At 43.6% G+C, this 15,085-nt stretch overlaps 3 non-coding genes across 3 annotated transcripts; 2 read left to right on the forward strand and 1 right to left on the reverse strand.

Annotated features, from left to right (window-relative positions):
• Positions 1-12,114: 12,114 nt before the first annotated feature.
• Trnal-cag lies at positions 12,115-12,197 on the reverse strand. Its single transcript has one exon. It is a non-coding gene; the product is annotated as a tRNA-Leu (tRNA).
• Positions 12,198-12,555: 358 nt separating this feature from the next.
• Positions 12,556-12,627, forward strand: Trnad-guc. Its single transcript has one exon. It is a non-coding gene; the product is annotated as a tRNA-Asp (tRNA).
• A 647-nt stretch (positions 12,628-13,274) lies between these two features.
• On the forward strand, positions 13,275-13,346 carry Trnae-cuc. The gene has a single exon. It is a non-coding gene; the product is annotated as a tRNA-Glu (tRNA).
• Positions 13,347-15,085: the final 1,739 nt, after the last annotated feature.

Genomic DNA, 15,085 nt, shown 5'->3' on the forward strand with positions numbered 1-15,085 from the left:
AGGACAGAGCTCCCTTATTATTTGGTATTATTTGGATAAAGAAAAATGTCACAGTTTGGAGTAGCAGAGTCTTAATTTTAATCTGCCTAAAAAAAATCCATTTTCAGGGTTATCTCTATTTTAGAGCCACCACCTCTAAATCCAAAGCAATAGAAAATTTTTCCACTAAGGGAAAAGGAAGAATTCTAACTGGGTCCAGATAATTAGATTACTGTATTGCCATTGATATTGAAGATGACAAGCTATGACAGATTCCTCAATATAATGGTCAAGCTATTGCAGCTGCCTGTGTTTCCTGTCTCAATATAACCTGCCCTAATGAAAATTTTCCCAGTAAATGTGGCTGAATACCTCACAGTATTGTTATAGGTCAGAGTTTGCAAAAAAATCACCAACACCACTTTAAGAAAAGTAGCAAGGTATATTTTATATTTCGACCAGCCAGGCTGTCTATCTCGGGAGTAGAAGCAGCCCTGATCATTGTCGGGTCAGAGTTTTTATAGGATTATGGAAATATTATTCAAACAGGACACTTGTGAACCAATCAGTTTTGTACAACATAGCAGAACTTTGAATCTATTAATCAACAACCTATCATTATACAGACAAGTGATACAGTCATATAATTTGGCAATCAACTTCGTAATTTTAAAATTAGTCAACGTCCTAGCCATAACAAGTATAGTAAGAAAGCCGGAATCAGCAGTTACCGGGTGGTCATACAATAACAGGGTGGTCTTATACTTTGTGTCAGGGTGACCTAAAATAGCAAGCGAGTTACAGAAGCCAAAGCAAGCAGTTAGCCAGATGTAGAATGACTGAGATTAGCACATTCCACTGGTTTGTGATTGAGCTATTTCTTAGAACTCAAGGCTGTTTTCTCTTTTTAAATATTTCCCATAAGTGAAAAGAAGTTACTGTTAAAATAGCTATTCTGAGCAAGATGGAGTAACTTAGGCTAAGTTGCTAATATAGTTCAAGTATGGGACCTAATAATACCCACCAATCACATGAATGCCAATTCATAGAATTAACTTGGTGGACCCAAAATCCAGATGATGTAAATGCTACTATCAGGTCTGGAAGGCCCTGGGAGGCTCTGCGGCATACTCAGATTTTGCCTATTTGCCTGCTTCTACTTTTTTTGACTCTTATATGGCATACTCAAAGATTTTGGGTTGATTCTTTTTATATATATTGTACAAAAACTATCAGTCTCCAATGGCAACAGCATTCATGGTGAATTAATCAAAATTGGCTAGATGCCAGATCCAAAAGAGACCTTACTCAGAGTATAGGTTCTAGACTAGGAATTCTAGGACAAGTTGAATTAACTGCAAATGAAGAGAGATATTCCTTAGAAAAGGACTCAGTTCCAAAAATAGGACATAAAGAGGGAATGCTATTTCAAGAAGAAGGAAAAGGTTGGGAAATGCTTTTAAAGGAAAATGATATATTACATGAATGAGTTAAAAACACAAAGCAGATTACCTAGGATTACTACCAAACTCAGGAGATGGGAAAGAGCCTGTACTCTGACTCAACAAGAATTGTTAACAATGCTAATACAGATGGAATCTTGCCCCGACCCGCAGGACAGTCAACGTGGGTTTCTGGAGGGAGGAGAGGGGACGGAAAGGAACAAGGGATGCGAAGAATGGAGACAAGACAGGCTTTCTGATCAAGTCTCATTTAATGAACATTCACACAAAGTTTTTATAGGGAGGAGAGGGGGAAGTTGGCAGGGAAAAATCCATTGAAGTAGGGCAACTTAATTAACAGAATGATTATCACAATAACACCACACCAATTGGTCATAGAGTAAATTCCATAGTAACACCACAATTCTATATAGCAAGTTATAAATCAATTAAGAGGTTACACTTGTATGATTACAGAGTAACACCAAAGTTTCTTAGCAATTACATGAGAAATGAGGGAGTCTCTCAGGCGTTAAGTGCCCAGGTTAGAACAACATGTTTGTGAGAGGCTTTCAAGTATAGTCATCTGGTTAATCTCAAACCAGGCCAGCCTTGATGTCTGAAAAACAGCGGATTGTTGAGAATGCTAATACAGATGGAATCTGAGGTACCTATGGGGCAATGGCCAATGCTTCTTAGTGCAGAAGCTAGGCCTAATGATCTATGAAAAACTTATGAGAAATCTCAATTATGGAAAATAATAGAGTTTATAACTTAAGACATTGCACTTTAAGAGCCCATGTTCTCCAATTAAATTGGTACAGCCAGCTGGGATTGGAAAAATATTGAATAATACTTGTATTCTGTCAATGGGAAGCAAACGGGCAATATTACAAAATGACTCCTATTGGAGTCTCATTTCCCTTGCTGATTGTGAAATAAGAAATAAGATTTTGTTATGCCCACAGAATGTATGGAACCATTACTTCTCATAGATCTAATCTCTTGTTTTTACCCTTGTCATAAATATTTGGTACATAGGAAGAAGTTGATTCTCTTAGGAAGGAATTCAAAATAATACTGTATTATTATCTAATTTCTTCTGTAATGTGACTGTTCATTTACTTCCCCAAACTGGAATCTGGTGCAATACCAAGATAGTAGTACAGGTCTAGTTATTATTCACAAATAAGAGTTATAATAATTTAGATATTGAAGACCAATCTTTTCTAGAATTAGAGCTACTCCAAATGAAGTTATAACTAGGGAATCAAACTGCCAGAAGGAAAACTAGAATTACAGGATAATGAACTATTTAAAGTACTCCAAACCTCAAATAAGATGCCCCATAAGGTAGTGTAACCCGGAAGTTCCTCCAGAAAGCTGGAATTGATGGGGGTCAGGGTGTCTAGAGACACAAGTGAGCACACTGGGAAGAGGGGTGGAGCCCAGCACCATATTGAATACAGGGAATGGAGCCTTGGAACTGAAGGCAAACTGCCGGAGAGGAACTGGGAGAGCCGGGCAGGACACACTGATGGTGGCCTTTCAAATATAGAAAAGGAAAAACCCATGGGAATTCATGCCTTTGCAATTCACCCCCTCCCAGATGTAAAAAAAACTCTGCAAAATCCAACCCCAAATAGAATGTGTTATGTCGGTTTTGTCAATCTGCGTCAGGACCGCAAGATCCTGAGTGACCCTGAGTGACTGCAGGTCTCAGCCGGGAGGGGAAAATTTAGTGCAACAGGTACAAATGACTATAGACACAGGGTGGGGAGGGACATAATCAGTCTAGTTAAGGAATATGATGACACATACAGAGGATATTTTTTTGTTTGGTTAGGATGCCTATTTCCCTCTCCTGCTTATTTCACTTCATTAGGCCAGACTGTGGTCTTGATTATTTTCATTTTAAGAATAATAATCCTGCTATATGTCACATTCAAGTGTTATGACAGATGCAGAAGATGAAAAAAGAAAGAAAAAAAAGGGAAAGTCAAATCCAGATCATGATGGCTATTAGTTTTGATATGATCCAGGAGTTTCTTCCTTAATGGCTTTACCAGCTCCTCCTCTCTCCTGCCTTGCTGTCTTTCCTACAGCCAAGCCTCATCTACATCAGAGTCTAGGAATAAGTCTTCCTAGCTGCTAGGGACATTATAATATTTACTAAATAGTATGTGGTCCCTGCATGCACAAAATGAGATGCTTGGCCAACAGGGGAAACTATGAATGAAAGTTCCCAGAAAAAGTACTGCATTTGGGCTCAACTTTCTGCAAAGCTGATCAGTTGATCAGCACTTCAATGACTGTGGAGAATTTGGAATGTTGCAGATCCAGAGTCTATTTACAATTTATCTTGGACCATCTTTAGGCCCTAAATAAGCATTCTTTGCCCACCTCTATTTCTGACTTAACATCCTGTGACTAACAGATTAAAAAAAAAAAAAAAACCTTTAGGTATGTATTAACAAAGTCCTAGTTCTCACCAACCAAAGGCTCAGAATGTCATCAGATAGCATCTGAGGCCTACAGCAGAATTCTTCCTGTTTTGCTATGACCCCGCTTACTGAATGTGCCCACTAATGTATTTGAAAGTGTGTTGATTTATGACTTTCTTTATTCTATTTAAAGGTTCATGAAGTTGCTACCTCATTGGAACATGTCATTTGAGGAAACCTAAATCTGTGTTCCCAGACCATGGTCACTTATATTTGGTTCTGGAATAAACCATTTTCATTCCTTTTTGGTGAGAGCTGTTTCTTTTGTCTCTTACAGGAACATGGATGATTCAAAAGAAGCTGCGTCAGTGAAAGCTCACCCTAGTCCAAGTGATGAGTCATGAAAACTGTTGCACCCCAGGAGCTCTAGGCAATGACTTGTAGGCAGCTCAACAGGTCAGTTTCCTCCTCCTCAGCAAGTCTCACTGCTTATATAAGCTTGGAGAGAGAGGGACCTTGTGAATCTTGTAAGTTTCAGGTACTTTAATTTGGAACTTCCTGAATTTTTTTTCTTTTTTTGGTCTTTTTGAGACAAGGTCTTCCTGAAGTCTCCAGCTGCCCTGGAACTCCTTATGTAGACCAGGCTAGCCTGTATCTCACAGAGGTCCACCTACCTCTGCCTCCTGAGTGCTGGAATTAAATATATGCATCACCACACCCAGCTCTTCTTTAACCATTTATTTATTTTATTTATTATTATTATGTATGTATAATGAGGGGACTGAGACATATATGTTGAGGCCAGAAGACAACTTTGTGAAGTTGTTTCTATCCTTTCACCTTTACATGCTCAGACTCAAGTCACCAGGCTTTGCATGACAAGCACTTTACTTTACTGGATGAGCCACCTTGCATGTGACTTTTTTTTTAGATAATGCCTCACTAACTGGATAACCCTGGCTAGACTAGGAATTCTGTCTCCCGAGGACTTGGATTAAAGGCAGGTGCCATGGTCCACAGTTTTTGTTCTTGTTCTTTTTTTAGATAGGGTCTCATTGTGTAGCCCTGGCTAGCCTAGAAATTCAGAGATCTGCCTGCCTCTGCCCTCCAAAGTTCTGAGATTAAAGACCTGCTCCACCATGCCTGGCAACTTTCTAAGTCCTAATAAGCTTCCCTCCTGAACGGAAATGCTTCAGTTTGGAGGATATACACATAATACTTGCTATATAACAATTTGCGCCTTCCCCAGGCTCTCATATTCTTTCCCCCATCTCTTTTACTGTGTTCCCTGAGCCTTGGAGGGGGTGACATAAATGTCTATCTATAAGCATTGGGCCAGTATGCCACAGCAACTATCACTGGTTTTCCAGAGCTTCATCAGTGGCTCTGAGTCTCTGTGATATACTATCACTTGTAAAAGAAAGTTTCCTTCAATGACTTTTTGAAGCTTACAGCAACAGTGATCTATGGGCATAAGCCCAGATGTTTAGAAGGCAGTTTGATAGATACATCACATCCATTTAACAAAATGATAGCAGTTGTTTCCCTACTGGGACCTGTGACCAGCTATGAATCCATTCCTGTGGAGCAGGCCTTAAATCCAATACGAAAGTTGTTGGTTGTTTTCATAATAGTCACGTCCCTAATGCACCAGCAAGCATGTCTTGCCTGGCATGCTGCTTCTCTAGTGTTGAGTCCATAGCCAAGCAGGACTTTTGGTGGTAATTCTCCTCCAGCAGCCTTCATGGTATCTCAGGAAGCACTATGAAAGCCAGCCAGTAAGGAGAAAGCTTCTCCATCAGTCTCATTTTGATTTCTCCATGTCCTGTAAAGACATTAAGCATGTGATATCTTTAGCAATACTTACTGTCTAGTTTCATCATGTAGCCTTTACAGTTTGTGGTACCTCAAAGCATCTCCCTGGCCAACAACTCATCAGGAGGTAGCCCACCCTAACATTAGGATTTTCATTTAACAGTCTTTGGGCATGTCTTTCCTCATTTTTACAGGGTGCTTTTTTTTAAACTCTTAAACTGCTCTCTTTGTTTTTTTCTTTTTCTTTTTTCTTCAGGTATTTATACAAATCTATAAGACACTTAAGGGCTTCTGTTATGTAATCAAACCTTTTTTTGCCAGGGTAGGCAGGATCTCTGAAGGGCACCATTATCTATTCTAAATAATATTGGTCTTGGGCAATGGGGGATATTAAGAAAGAAACATTAGCAAGGTTCAATACTACACAAAAAGATCTTACACTTTTATCAATTCTTTCATCAAAAAGAGTAATATTAGCCAGGTATGGTGGCATATGCCTTTAATCCCCGCACCCAGGAGGCAGAGGCAGATGGATCTCTGTGAGATCTAGGCCAGCCTGTATGGGAGGCATTGCTCTGCCTAGCCCTCCATAAGCCACAGACATTTTCCTTGAGCCATCTGGCCTTTTTATCCTGGGGTGCTGCTGCTGCTGTTTCTGGGATACTGTGTACTTCTTTACCCCCAACAGTCTTGGTAGGACTGGCTTGTGTTGCTCGGCCTGACTGAGTAAGGCTCAACAACGATGAGGAACAGGGTTACACTTTCCTCAGCCAGTGCCTGCCACTCCCTGGTTCTGACAGGCTCTGGGCCAACACTGTGGCACTTGTCTTTTCAACAACTACACCTGACTATAGAAAAGGCCCCGGCTGGGCAAACAAGTTCCACCTTCAGTATACTTTACATCATCATGTTAGAGGATTTTTCTTTAAGATTCTAATAAAATTATAAAAGCTTTCATTTGGGTCCATTCATAAATTCTTTTATCAATGAAACTAAGAACCCTCTAAGGAACCCTCTTTCTCCCTGTTTCAATCACATGGGCAGGGAGGATAATTGCCCACTCCTAGGACAGGCTTGATTTTTTTTTTTTTTTAATTAACTGTTAGCTGGGTATAGTAGTGCACACCTTTAATCCAAGCACTCAGGAGGCAGAGGCAGGTGGATCTCTGTGAATTTAAGGCCAGCCTCGTCTACATAGTGAGTTCCAGGCCAGCTGGGGCTACAGGGAGACTGTTTCAAAAAGACAAAAAATAATGATAATAATAATAATAATAATAAAAATAATTAACGGTTGTTCAGACTCTAAATCCTTCTAGAAACTTACTAATACAGCGTTTGGTTTTCTGATGATTTTTTTTTTTTTAAGGAACCCAGGCTCAACACAAATCTTGCTACATTTGCCTTTAAGTAACCCAGATAGAAACCTTTGTTTTACTTTCTCATACTTCCTCTTGATTGCTTCTGTGCTTTAAGAACCCCATTTATATGCAAATCGAAGTCTTTTAGATTTGGGAGAATCTTCTATTCACTCTTAAAGTTCACCTGCACTAATGCCTCCAGCAAAGCCACAAAAGCCCCACACCATTTCTGAATTCCCTGTTGAATCAACTTTTTAAAACTTTTCTGTAAAGACAGTCCCTCTGGCCTAGTGAACTGGATGTCAAAAGTCTCTAACACCTCCTTCTTGTTCTTTCAAGAATGCCTTTCAGTCTTTGGTATTCTTGGGGACCTTAGGTGGTGATAACCAAGCATCCCTAATAGTTTGTACATTGTAGTCTCCCCTCTTGTCTCAGGTTATGTAGCCCTTGTCTTAAGGAGGGGTGGGTAGTTATATTATGCCATTTTTGTTCTTTTTTTTTTTTTTTTTTTGGTTTTTTTGAGACAGGGTCTCCCTGTAGCTCCAGCTGTCTTGGAACTCACTATGTAGACCAGGCTGGCCTTGAACTCACAGAGATCCGCCTGCCTCTGCCTCCCGAGTGCTGGGATTAAAGGCGTGCGCCACCACGCCTGGCTGTTCTATTTTATTTTGTTGGTTGGTTAGTTGTCTCTACAGCAACTCAGACTCAGATATGTGCCCCCATATCTCACAACTTCATAAGCCAGGTGATGACGGACTCCTTTAGTGTTTGTTTAAAAGTCTTTTCCATGGGCTCAGCAGTTAAGAGTACTTGCTACTCTCCTGGAGGACCTGAGTCCTGAGTTTGGTTCTCAGTGCCCACATCAGGTGGCTAACAAATGTCTGTAACTCACACTCCAGGAGATCTATGCCCTGTTCTGGCCCCTACAAGCACACACACACACACACACACACACACACACACACACACACACATCTTCTGCTAAAAACAAGAAAAAAAAAATCTTAAAGTCGTGAATAAAGGTCCCCAGAAAAAAAAAAAAACCTTCCATCTTCAAACTGGACTTTCTCTTGCAAGGCTGATCAACTGATTAGAATTTCAATGAATATGGAGAGTTTAGAATGTTGCAGGTCCAGAGCCTAATTACCTCTACACCTTTTGGCCAGAAAACTGATTACTGCAGAGACTTTCAGCACAGCCTGCTTCCCCTTTGATCTTAGAGACAAACAAGCCCCTGCACTCCAGATCCATTAATGTAGGAACTGTCTTGATACAAGCTATTTTCCCCTGATAAGTTTCACAATGTATAGACCCCTTACCCCATAACCCAGATCCTGGCTGACTGAAGGGGACAGAAGGGAACCGTTTGACAGAGGATATTCTCTCCTGATAAGCCCTGGGCTCCCTCTCTCCTGCCTAACTTAAAAAAAAATCTTCCTGCCTTTCTCATCCCCAAAAGCCCCCAGCCAGCAGCCTGAAGGACCAACAGCTTCTCTATCTTGAAGGAGACTGGCCAATGAGCTTTCCTCTGCTAATAAACTCTATCCCACTGGAGTTTTGTCTGTGTCCTGGTGCTTTCTCCCGATTTGACCCGATTCACCTATCATCCTAGCAGACCACCCTGAGACCTATAGTAAAAAACTCTCGCTTTGCTGGGACCCACCTACTGAAGGTATCCTGGCCTGACAACGATCTGGCCTGACAACGATCAGGGCTGCTTCTACTCCCAAGATAGACAGCCCTGTTGAGCCTTCGGGACCCTCATATACACGGCATGGAGGAAAATGAGGCCTAATATAATTTCATAAGCCGGGCTAAAGTTTAGCAACCTGTCTCTGGCCTGTCACTTCCGTGTGGAGGTGACTCAGCAGAGCCTTATCTAAGATTGCCTCTGCCCAGTAACAACTGGCATGGTAAATTCCCAGTCTTCACCCCAGATGACACATTCCTATACCCACCCCCTTTTCCACACCCCTTTTGCTTAAACTATATAAGCTGATGCCTGACACAATAAAGTGAGTTCCTGCCTCGACAAGACTCCCGACTCGGTGTGGTTTTTGAGTCGCCGACACTCACCATCCCGCTCAGCCCCTAAGAGAGGAACACAGGCTGGTCCTGGCCTCTCTCCCTGTGCCATACCTGTCGGAGAATGATCCGACACAGCCCGGCCAGTCAAAATAATAAACATTTACCTTGCTACTTTTCTTAAAATGGTGCTGGTGATTTTTTTTGCGAACTCCAACCTATAACAAAAAGTGTCTTGATTTATGACATTTCTTTGTTCTGTTACTATAAAAATGTAAGGCAACTGTTACCACTCTGGAACACGGAATTTGGGGTAACCTGAATCTGTGTTCCCAGGCCATGGTTGCTCATATTTGGCTCCAGAATAAACTATCTCTTATCCTCTCTGAGGTGAGAGCTGTGCTTTGTGTCATCTTTCCCAATTTAGTCAGTTCAGGTGGTTAAGTGTTCTCTGACTATTATAGTTTCTCGTATTGGGTCATTGTCAACAACCCAATCTGTTTGTTGAATCATTAATTTCTCCTTTCTCTATATTAAAGATTAGGCTTAATGGGCACTTTTGTTGCTGTTGTTGTGTTTGTTTTTGTTCTTTTTGAGACAGGGTCTCCCTGTAGCCCCAGCTGTCCCAGAACTCACTATGTAAGCCAGGCTGGCCTTGAACTCACAGAGAAAATGCTTGGCAGAGAAAACGCATGGGACATTCCCATAATTTGAGATGGAGGAGCTGTCAGTTTTCAGGTTGATGGCTGGGGGCTTTTATAGGTGGTTTGGGGGATGCAGCAGGCAGGAAAATATTTTTAAAGAAGTTAGGTGGGGGAGAGAGCCCAGGGCTTATCAGGAGAGAACAGCCTCTGTCAAACTGCCCCCCTCTGTTAGCCAGGATCTGGGTCTTGGGATAAGGGATCTACTATATGTTGTGAAACTTACCAAGGGGAAGCAGCTTGTACTAAGACAGCTCCTACACCAGTGGGTCTCGGGTACAGGGGCCTGTTTATCTTCTAAGATTTATCAAAGGGAAGCAGGCTGTCCTGAAATATCTCTTGCAGCAATCCTGACTTGGGTTATAGATGTATGGAGTCTGCTTATCTAGTCTGCAAGTGGTCAAGGTGCTCATTAACTCAGTTCCTGTATTTTCAGAGGACTTGCAAAACCATGAGGCCCTGTTGCACTGGGGAAGGGGTTGCTGCAGATCTGAACCCTAACAATCCTCTCTTATATCCAATTGAAATAGGGAGAAAGAGGGTCCCTAGAGGGTTCTTAGTCTTATTCATAAAAGAATTTAAGAATGGACCCAAACTGAAGCTTTTACAATTTTATTAGAATCTTAAAGAAAAATACTCAGGGCAGGCAAGTTGGTAATCTTGGCAGCTGCCTTGAGGAGGTCAATAGTGGGAAGAAGGAAAGAAAATCATGAAGCCATACAGGTTTAGCGCCTGCATGGTGGTCAGACACGTGGCTGACTGGCAGCCACATGGCTTGGAGAAGGAAGCTTTAGAGAAAAACTAAAGAAATACAAGATGCTAAGGGCAGCCCACAGCCTTAAAGAAAGCATGTTTAGTAAGAAAGGCATGAAGAAGAAAAGGAGAAATTACGCTTTCCTAAAGCATTCAGGAAAGCAGACAGACTTACAGAGACCTATGGCTCCACACCTTATGGCTGGTCTGGAAGTTCTGCTGAGAGCTGCAGCTAGTTCCAGGCAGGAAATATTTCCTACCTCATTAATGCACCAGGTATTCTGCCCATCTATTTAGCATAATTTAAGGTGAATCTACCTTCCTGGGATGTCCTATCACCAGGTAATTGACCAGTGAGACTAGAAAAGTAGGTCCTCCAACAGATAGACTATGGATTTTATAGTCTTGGCCAGTTAAACTTATGGAGTTTTTTGATACTCTAACACAATTTAAAGTAGAGGACACTTGGCCAGTTAAACTTATGGGGCGTTTTGATACTCTAACACAATTTAAAATAGAGGACACTAGCTGCACATCCCTTCCCATTGTAATTCCTCCCTTACACAAGCAAGTTCCCACTGAGCAGCCATCTCGGCCTCACTTGTATGTCTTATTACACATTGTAGTGGCTATGCAACCTCTGCAGCAGCTTGTCAATGCTCTCAACCCTTACATGTTACTTTCAAGGACAATATAATTTGTTTTAAACCTTTAACCAGTCTTAGGACATTCCTATACTTATGTGGTGAGCACCCACTTATGAAGGCATGCCACTCACTCCATACTACATAGAAGACAAGAGTCACCTCAAGATCCATACCCTCCAGGACATCCCACCTCCCATGGCTCAGCCTTTGTTGCATGTCTCACTACCATAGCAAAGCCCATGCAACTAGTGGTATAGCAAGAGGGCATACTACCACACACCATGTGGGAGAAAGCTGGTCATGTAGGGATTCCTCCTGTGGATGCTGTACCCTCCCACTATTCAGCTTCATTGCATACCTGGTGAGTCATAGCCAGGACTATGTAACTGCTCCTCCAAAACATATCTTTGGTTCTGTTGATCTCTGTTTGGGAGAAAACGGCAAAATAATTAGTTTATTGGGGTTATTTACCTTTAATCCCAACATTCAGGAGGCAGAGGCAGGTGGATCTCTGTGAGTTCAAGGCCAGCCTGGTCTACATAGTGAGTTCCAGGCCAGCTGGGGCTACAGGGAGACCATGTCTCAAAAAGACAAAAAAAAAAAAAAAAAAAAAAAAAAAAAAAAGGTACAATATGACATACATTTTTTTTTTCACTAACAGTGGTTGAAAATACAGAAGCAAGAAAGAGAAAACCCAGATTAGTTTTCAGTGAGTAGGCTGCAAAGAAATGCATTTTGAATAAAAAAGGAGTCGGGATGTAGAACAATGGCAGAGTGCTTGCATAGGATGCTCGAGACCCTGGGCTCAACCATCAGCACCCCAAAATAAAAAAGCCTAGAAAGGTAAAGCATATTAATATTGGGTGTTTACCTGGGTTCAAGAACAGAGGAGATGCCTGTCGGAGGTGCACCAGACAAGGAGGAGAAATCAGAATTCAAAAAAAACAGGCTGTCAGGAGTGGGATTCGAACCCACGCCTCCAGAGGAGACTGCGACCTGAACGCAGCGCCTTAGACCGCTCGGCCATCCTGACTCCTGCTGCTGTGTGCCTACCAGCTCCCTTGACTGGAACACAGCACGAGCCAGTGCCCACCGTCCCCTTTGATTGGACCCAGCAGCTGGTAAGTGCCAACGCGGTGCTGAAGCAAGGAACCTCGCCCACAGCATCCTTATTCTATTCTGGAGACAATAACGCTCCCAAGTCCCGGAGTCTCTATTCATGACTCAACTCGCCTGCATAGGGATGGGAGGAGTGTGGGGCCGACCCCTTGAGGCCTTTCAGTGGGTCTCGGTGGCGATGGTGGGTTCAAGGTTCCACCCGGTCATGGCAAAGGCTTGCAGCCAGTGGCGTGTCGCAGAGGGACCTGGCGAGTCAGTAATAGACGCTGTCATCCTCGTTAGTATAGTGGTGAGTATCCCCGCCTGTCACGCGGGAGACCGGGGTTCGATTCCCCGACGGGGAGACAAGCGGTCTTTTTTTTTTTCTTTTTTAGCGACATCTACCCACGACCCCATCTCCTAGGTTCCCCCTCAGCACCACGCTGGGCATGGTATCTGTACCCGAGCCGAGCCTCAAGGCGCTGCCCGACCGCCACTGGGCCCATGAGTCCCCGGCCCCTCGCCTTTCTCCCGACAGGCGCTCCAGAAGGCACTGTCCTGGCCAAGCAGCTGTCGCAATGGGCTGCCTGCGACTCAGCGCTGCGAGGCCGTGAGAGTCGGCGAGGCGGTCGCGGCGGCCGGTGAGTAGGGGTCCCCGCGACGGACCCCTGTGGATCTGGGCTGGGCGTCTTGAGTCTGGGGCCCGAGTGGAGCGGCAGCAGCCAGGCAGCCCCGAGCGCCCCAGAAGGCGGGTGAGGTCCGGCGGGTAGCAGCTAGTGGATCTCGCTAGGCCGGCACCGGTGCGGCGGTGGGGCTGCTGGGTGGCCCTCGCCGCGTGGGACAGCGAGGAGGGCATTGGGCAGGGCCCTGGAGGTGGCGACCGCACCGTAGCGGTGGCAGTCCCCTCGGGGCCTGTGCGCTGTCCGACAGGACGGAGTTGGTGGGGCAGCAATGAGCATAGCTGTCATCATCCTGCCTATAGGAAGTATAAGGAAGACAAGTTTGCTACCGCTCCCTGGTGGTCTAGTGGTTAGGATTCGGCGCTCTCACCGCCGCGGCCCGGGTTCGATTCCCGGTCAGGGAAGTTCAGTTTTACTTTAGTTCATAAATAAAATCTACAATCTATAGCCATCACAGAACCTTTTTCCTTTTGGCTAAATACTCCGCGTGATCTTTAAGCTGCCCAACAACACCCCATTTACAAATGATGGTTTAGCCCCACACCTATGCTTTTCTCCGCTGTATCCCGCGGGAGGGTATCATCCCCTCGGATGCATCAGCCCAAGGCCTATCCTTATGTGGATTTGCGACTTGAATTTTCTGGGCTCTTGAACTTTAAATGCCCCACATAAACTCTAGCTCTTTTGCAAAACCCAAGTGATCTCGGTGATTAGAATAAGGTGGTATAGAGTCTGCGGCCCGCTCCGAATTAAGGTTTAGGCTAGGTTGAAGCACCACTGCTTCTCCGCATCCTTGAAGGTAGGTGCAGGATCTGGAACTGGACCCACGCCTACCAGTTCAGCCACCTGCCAGGTGCTGCTACCTAGGCAGTGCGAGCTAGGCCTGCCTGCCTGTACTCGCTCCGGCTGTTGTACCGAGTAGTGCAAGCCGTGTCTAAGCTCCACCTGTGTCAGAGGGTTGGGGTAGGGGCGCAAGCTGAGCTTCTGGGAACTTCAAACCTTCCCCTCCCTAAAACATCAGAGCACCGAGGAGGCAGAGGTGTGAAATGGCAAGTGGACTAGTATTTCGAATTAATCCAAGTTGCAGGGCAAGTAAAAGAAAAGGAGGTGAAGGAGCCTGTGGGAAGCAGCCAGCTTTCAAGTGGACCCAAGCAGGTGTGCCCACAGTGATGTCAGAATGTCCTCCAGCACGCTGTGCTTGCGAACTGCACGACTCAAGCTTGGATTCCTAGCTCCAAAAGGCCAGGGACAGAGGAAAAGCACCAGTCTAGCTGTGCCTTGATCCGACCTAAACTGGTTTCCCGTAGAAGCCAGTTTCCGTAGAAGTGGAGGTAGTTCGGTGTTCTGGGCTTAGAATTATGCAACTGGGCTCAAGTGTTGTCAGGACAATGAAGCAGGAGGTCAAGTGGATCTCTGTGAGCTCAAGACTAGCCTGGTGTACACAGAGAGTTCCAGGTTAGCTAGGATTAGACCCTGCCTCAAAATAAATAAAGTATCCCCAAAGCAGCTCATCTTTGGAGTTCTTTTATACCGTGGGAAATTTAACCAAGTCTTCTGACATTCTGGCCATAGTTCCCCCCAATTAGTTATCCAGAAGTTAGAGAAACTGAGACAACCAGAGCAGTTTCCTAGGAAATGTCTCCATGTGGGACTGACTTTCAGGATAACTTTATAAGATGCTCTTGCCCAGGCTGGTGAAGACAAATCTTGTTCAAGGGCCTATGGGAAGAGAAGCTTTATTAAAGTTAGGTCATGATAAAGCAGATAGCTGGGCAATAGTGAACATGAGGTAGACATTTAAACTTATAATTTCACAATATATAGATAATGAGCAAAATTCATGTTAATTATTTTTCTTAATCTTTCTCTACATAGAATGACATTAAATGGAAAATACAAAACAGCTTGATAAGGCTGTTTCCTATTAAGGAGAAAGCTAAATAGTTCATTTCCTTTAACAGCATGTTATTTTTTCCTTCTAGTCTCCTGAATTTTCATTTTGCATAGGCCTGGAAATTTATGTAGTGGATCCTGATACCAGAAGGTAAGATGAGTTTCCTTGTAAACACTTTAGTAATAGTGATTAAACTTCCCTAATAGGTAAGGTTCTCTAAAACAACAGAATCAATAAAATGTATTATAA

The sequence above is a fragment of the Nannospalax galili genome, unplaced genomic scaffold (genome assembly GCF_000622305.1).
Source record: "Nannospalax galili isolate Female #2095 unplaced genomic scaffold, S.galili_v1.0 scaffold484, whole genome shotgun sequence".
In the NCBI taxonomy this organism is placed as follows: Eukaryota; Metazoa; Chordata; class Mammalia; order Rodentia; family Spalacidae; genus Nannospalax; species Nannospalax galili.